The sequence below is a fragment of the Punica granatum genome, chromosome 5 (genome assembly GCF_007655135.1).
Source record: "Punica granatum isolate Tunisia-2019 chromosome 5, ASM765513v2, whole genome shotgun sequence".
Taxonomy (NCBI): Eukaryota; Viridiplantae; Streptophyta; class Magnoliopsida; order Myrtales; family Lythraceae; genus Punica; species Punica granatum.
Window position 1 is genome coordinate 10214860 of NC_045131.1, and position 6909 is coordinate 10221768.

Consider the following 6909-nt stretch of genomic DNA (forward strand, 5'->3'; position numbering starts at 1 on the left):
ACAATACTCAAATCTGAGACGTTGTTTAAGAAGAACAAACACCTTACCCTTGAACCAATCCATGTTTGTGACAGTTCTCTTTTTACTATCTATTACTCATATATCTCATGCTTTGCATGTTATTACTTTCATTCTCTCAGCATTATACTTAGTAATTTATGATTTTAAAAGAATATATCGATAAACTAGACATTTAGATTTCATACGGTCAAGTTAAAAGCTATTGATAAATTTGATCTTTTAGGGTAACATTCAAATTTTCTGTAACTCATATACTCTTAAATTTTCTATATAATATTAAAATCTCATGAAGAAAAAAATTAAGATTAACATGACCCAAGGAGTGGAATCAAAATTTATAGCCATAGATATTTTAATTACTTTGTTAGTCTTTTTAGGTTCTTTTCTCGAGATTCTCCAATTTACATAAACTTAGTGATTTCACCCGCGCGTTGCGTGGTATTATAGCAGGTATTATTGTTGAATATATGCAAATAAATATAACAATTTTAGCCACAATTTTATAAAAATAAATAATTTATTCGTATCATCTATAGATAAAAGAAAATACTAAATTTAAGGAATGGAGTTTCATCCTCACAATGGGCTTAGGGTCGACAAACAAACCTCAAAACAGAAGTATCTGTGAAAAAGATCAAACTTGCAATCAGATTCTCATAAATTAAACCCTCAGAGATTTAAAGCTATTTAGTTCAAATATAGGTACACATATAAACAAAAGAACAAAGATAATCTTGTGGCACCAAACCTTGCTCAGCTAAGGCCGCCCACTTTCTTCATCATCTTCATCTGCACCTTGTTAATCAAATCTAGAAATTGAAGTAAAAGAGAGAGAGATTCTTCATTTAAAATACACTTAAAAAACCATTGAACTAAACTTATAATAAAAAAAAATCAAACACGCAATATAGAGCAAGCTTGACATTGTCCGTCCATCTAACCATGTGGTTGCAACATCAAAATACATATCAAACATGCTCATTCTTGAGTTCAAAAGCTTACCGAGAATCCATATTGTGAAAGTTGTTTTGGTGACAATTTCTTCCAAGGGATAGAAGAAAAGAGTGAGGGAGGAGCAGAGAAATTAGGAGGAGGAGGAGGAGGAGGAGGAGGAGTATGAAGTAATTATAAGACACGATTTTTTCATGCATCTCATCAACTCTTAGAATGTGTTTGGATTTAGAGTTGAGTTGGGTCGAGTTTTGATTTTAATTAGTTTGTAATGATTGTATTGTTGAACTATGAAAAAAATATGAAAAAGTAATGAATAGTTAAGATAAAGTAATAATTAAGTAATTATTGTGTTTTTAAATTATGAGAAAAAGTAATGAATAGTTGAGATAAAATAATGATTAAGTAATAATTGTATTGTTGAATTGAAGATAAGTTAAGTTGAGTTGAATTGAGTTAAAAGATATTCAAATAGATTATGGGAAAAGGAAATCTTATTGAATATAAATAGATTTGTTTCTTTTATATATAATTATTTAATTAATCTCATATGGGAAAAGGAAATCTTATTGACCGAAGTCAGCTCGCATGGGAAATGGAAAGGTTGATAGACGATCAACTGTCAATTTGGCTATTCAATGTCGAGACAACGTCATTCATCCAAATGAAGCAACCACGTTCATTCTTGGTCTTTCATTTGAGCATTATATATTTTATATATAGATAGTAAAAGAATCGGTTAATATATGATAAGATAATTTAATCTCGTTCTTCTTATTATAAATAGAGACAACATTTGTTTGCCTCCTCTTTTTTGCTCGTGTGGTTTTTTAAACACCAAACTGTTCTGTTATATTTAGTATTTGAAGTCACCGCTAATGTCATAGGATTAGGGCAAGTGATTATAACCAGACACGACATTTGTTTGCCTCTTCTGTTTTGCTCACGTGGTTTTTTAAATACCAACTATTATGTTATGTTTAGTATTTGAAGTCCCGGCTAATGTCATAGGATTAGTGCATGTGGAACAACATGCCCTTATTTGTGATTTTTTATTTTGTTCACTCAAAAATAAATAAAATACTCTTCGTTATTTTCATAAGAATAATTAATAAGTTCATCTTCTCAAGAATACCAAACAATTATGTTATGTTTAGTATTTGAAGTCCCGGCTAATGTCATAGGATTAGTACATGTGGTTGAACAACTTGCCTTATTTGCGATTTATATATAATTTACTTAAAAATAAATAAAAATACTCTTCGTTATTTTCATAAAAATAATTAATTAAGTTCATCTTCTCAAGAATGAGTATTTAAGAACTTCTTTTCCTATTGGTAAAGCTATCTCTTTAAGCTAATGAAAAGTCGTTCAACAATGAGCTGAAGGTTTACGATGTTGAACCGAGAGTTGAGAGTTCTCAAACGAAGTTCATATGTTCCGCTTTTTGGCCTTTATATAGTAGATATAATAGACAGATTGAATCAATTATTACGTACAATTACATTCAATTTTTTGTTGGTAGATGTATTACATTCAGGTTCATATTATTCAACAATACCAAGATACATTTTCGATTTTCCAATTATGTGTGGAAGCTGGGTTGCGTTATGATCCGTGGAAGGAAATCGTATATTCTCCCTAGTTTTATATATGTGAGGATACAAACTTTATGGTCATTTTTCTCAAGTTAGTTTTGGGTAGAGGGATGGAGCTTCTTTTTTTTTTTTTAAATTAAGGTTAGTTCTTTTTTGCGAAACAAAAAGTTTTTGGATGTAAAGTTGGTCACAGAAAGAAGAGAGTGACTTGAGGTAATTAAGTGAAATATTGTTCAAGGATAACATCGATGTACTTTTTGGCCTATAAGCAACAGGAGTGTGACATTGGCAACGGATTCGGTATAATAGACAGAACCCTCGGCAAAAGATCGAAAAATAGGGACCAGTAATACATAAACACGATTTCTGAGTTGTTCAATGGTCGAGCTCCCAAGATGCAGTTACAACTTAAACCTTCAGAAGGCCACCGAGCGGAGAGGCAGGGAAACGTGTCTTCAGGGACATTCCTGTAACAACATCAAATTAGCTAGAACCGCAACCAAATGCTGTTTTACCGGACAATCCATCCAGTCCAATGAAGCGTCTTCAGATCAGTAGTACCAATAAGAAGTGAATCTTGTCAGTTTTGGACAGTTCTTCCTTCGTGTTTCAATCTCACAATGCCCGGATTAACTGGTGGGCTTTGACAGTAATTATAGCTCCTGCTTCTCAGCATCTACCTGAAAAGCTAAACCATACATATTGGTAAGCAAATGAAAATGTGCATGAAATACGGGAGCATATATAGGAGGGTGTGAGACGGAGCAAACGCTAAGGTTTTGTTTATGCATGACAGCCAAATTTGGGAGGGAGATCCACCGCAGCTCAACTATAGCACAAGTGAGCAGAAGTAAAGGAATATCAACATCAATAACTTAAGCATTCTAAGCAAGCAAACAAGCTTAAAAATGAGCCAATCATTAGCTCTGCTCTTCAGGTCATAGATAGGCCATCAAACTTCACCTGCAAGATCATGAGCCACACCAAGCTCCGAAATAATTTCTCACAAGGATCAGTACGCGTAATTACTACCTTCAGGCAAGAGCAGTAAGCAAATCAACCAAGAGCAACAAGCAAATCGAGCAAATTACTATGAGTAATTACTACATCATAATAATCGTAGATGACCCACGACAATCATCGTTATTATAGGCTTTAGATTTAGATATTTTGGAGGCTGTCAGTCATGCAGGAAGAAATGTAGGTTAAAAGCTACAACAAAGTATATACAAGGTAAAAGACATCAATTAGCTTGCTTTCTGCATGCTTAAAGACAAAATTTTACAAAAAGGTAAAAAGAGATTTACCAAGAAACGAGTAATGCTCCCAAAAAATGTCATCCAGATTCACTAAATATTATGTACTAGTTGTAGAATCGACGCATCATTTGATAATAGATCAAGCAAGAGTTCGGCTGTTGATGCATCTGCAGCGAGACCTTTCTGATTCATTTCTCGTAGCAACTGCTCCACACTTAACTTGTCGCCATTTCTAAGAAATCCTCTAACCAACACATTGTATGTGCCTGAATTCGGGACACATCCCCTTCCTTCCATCTCATTAAATAATGTGAAGGCTTCGCTTATATGACCTTCATTACACAATCCATTAATCAATGTGTTGAAAGAGACAACATCAGGTTCCACTTTTTTGCACACAAAACTTCAAAGAGTTCTCTTGCAGGTTCGAGCTTCCCTGCATTGCATAGACCATTGATGAGGATATTGTAAATCACAATGTCAGGCTCCAACTTATGATTCTCCATTTGCTGGAACATCGCAATTGCCTTGTCTACTTGTTTTGCTTTACACAAGCCATCTAACATAGTGGCGTAACTTTGGACGTTTGGAGATTGCCATAAGCATGCATCTTGTCAAATAGCTGCTCTGCAGCATGAAAATTGCCAACAGGCAGCAGAAGCCCCCGATGAGAGTAGTGTGCGTCACCACATCAGGAATCAGACCCTTGTCTAGCATTTCTTGATATAGAAGCCATGCTTTATCGATTTGTTTGGACTTGCAATATCCATTGATCAATGCATTATAAGTGACAACATTAGCAGCATAATTCCGTTCAAGCATCAGGCCGAATAGCTTAGCAGCATCATCCACGCGATTATGAAGGCAATAGCCATCAATTATTGAATTGTATGTGACTACATCGGGCTCCACACCTTTCTGGGCCATCATTTTGAAGACGCGTTCTGCTTCCGAAAGTTCCCCTTCTTTACAGAATGCATCCACCAAAATACTGAATGTATTACATTCGGAAGTATTCCCCCCTGCTCCATCTCCTGAAACAGTACCTGGACCTCATGCTACTGCCCAAGTTGCACCGACCCCGAATCAAAGTGTTATAAGTAACGACATCTGGTTGGATCTCCTCCGCCACCATTTGTTTCAACAGAGTGCTGGCTTCTCTCCATCGACCTAGCTGGCATAAACCGTGAAGCAAGGAGGTATAAGTCAATAAATTTGGTTGAACACCCTTATCTCTCATCTTATATGACAGGACGACAGCCTTTCCACTGGATCGAACAACAAAGACCATGAATGAGGAGTTATAAGTGACAATGTCGGGTTGAATGCCTTGGAAAACCATTGTTAAAGAGGTTGAAAGCCTCTATTACTCGTCCCTGCTTGCATAAGCCATCAATGGCTGTGTTATAAGCAAATGCGTCCAGCCTGCCGCTCACTTTCTCCCACTTGCCGATCAATCTGACGGCAAGGTCAGTCTTGCCAGTCCTCACCAAACCCTTTATAATTGTTGCACGGGTGACTGAGTTGGGCTCGAACCCAATGCTCGACATCTCATCGGCAAGCATCACTGCTTTTGAAATTATACCCTTGGAACAAAGCCCATTGACCAGAGTATTCAGGGTGACGGAGTCGTTCGGTCGAAACCCAAGTTTTATCAGTTTAGCCAAAGCAGAGAAACCGAGATCCACTTCCTTGAGATGGCAGAGTTCTCTTATGCAAATAACCAATGAAGTCGAGTGCTTTCGGTTTTCGTCCGTCCTTATTCGGTAATGTATAACCATTCAAAGCATGATATAACAAATTGCCTGAAACAGAACCCCGTCCGATCATGCAATCGTTCACTTCCACTAAATCTGGCTGCAAACAGATCAACATAAGTAAGACGTCGTTCCAGCTTATTCATTTGCCCTTCAACTGCAGAATCTTTATATATCAATCGAATTCGAAGCTGCTTCCTCTAATACAACACCACAAGAAATGCACCCCTTCTGATTACTAGAACATCTGGCATTTGCGAACGGCACAAGGAATCTCCTTTTCATCATAATCAACCGAAAATTCGAAGATAATTTGCGGCAGTACCTGCTTGGGGAGGCGGATGATGGAAGTGGAGAGTGACTTCATTGACGAATTCGCTGAAGCACGTGACCTGGACGCCGCCGCGCCGTCGACCGGCTCCGTGTCACTGGATACCTGACCAGGACGAGAGGGACGGTTCAGCTCTTCGACGTCCGAACCATCAAGAGCCATTTCAAAGCTGATGACGATGGAGCTTCAGCTACGTACGCTCAGCAAGAAAATTTCCAACAAGCCAGAATCCTCTGACGAGAGTGGTGTGTGTGTCACCACATTTGGAGTTAACCCTTCCCAAGTATTTCTCGATATAAGAGCATGCTTTATCGTCTTGTTTGCCTTGCAATATCTATTGGTCGGTGCGTTATTAAGTGACTACATCAGGAGAAGAATTCCTCGCAACCATTAGGCCAAACAACTAAGTAGCAGCATCCACACGATCATGAAAGCAGTAACCATCAGTTAGTGAATTGTATGTGACTACATCGGGTTCCACATCTTTCTTGGTCACCACTTCAAGAATGAGCTCCGCCTCCAAAAGTTGCCCTTCTTTATAGAATGCATCCAACTAGATATTGAATGTATTAACGACTGATAGTATTCCCCTCCGCACCATCTCCTCGAACTGTCTCTTGACCGTTGCCCCAAATTGCAAGGGTGTTCGAGGTCACCAATATAGTCCAGACATAGATATTGATGGGCAGCCCCACGTGTGCAAGCGTTCTATCAAATTGACAGCAACGGAGTAGTGTCTCAACCGGACCAACACTCCCACAAATGACCAAAACTCGAAAAAGAAGAGAGGGAAAAAGGGTACCAACTGGAAGAGCAGCCATGCCTCCTGTGTTCTGAACGGAGTAGTGTCTCAACCGGACCAACACTCCCACAGATGACCAAACTCGAAAAAGAGGAGAGGGAAAAAGGGTACCAACTTGAAGAGCAGCCATGCCTTCTGTGTTCTGAGAGCCCATCCTCCGCATCCTTACTCTTCTTGATTGGATCGTCTT

At 38.1% G+C, this 6909-nt stretch overlaps 1 pseudogene; it reads right to left on the reverse strand.

The window, feature by feature from the left end:
* Window positions 1-2753: 2753 nt before the first annotated feature.
* Window positions 2754-6079, reverse strand: LOC116208948 (annotated as a pseudogene).
* Between the last annotated feature and the right edge of the window lie 830 nt (window positions 6080-6909).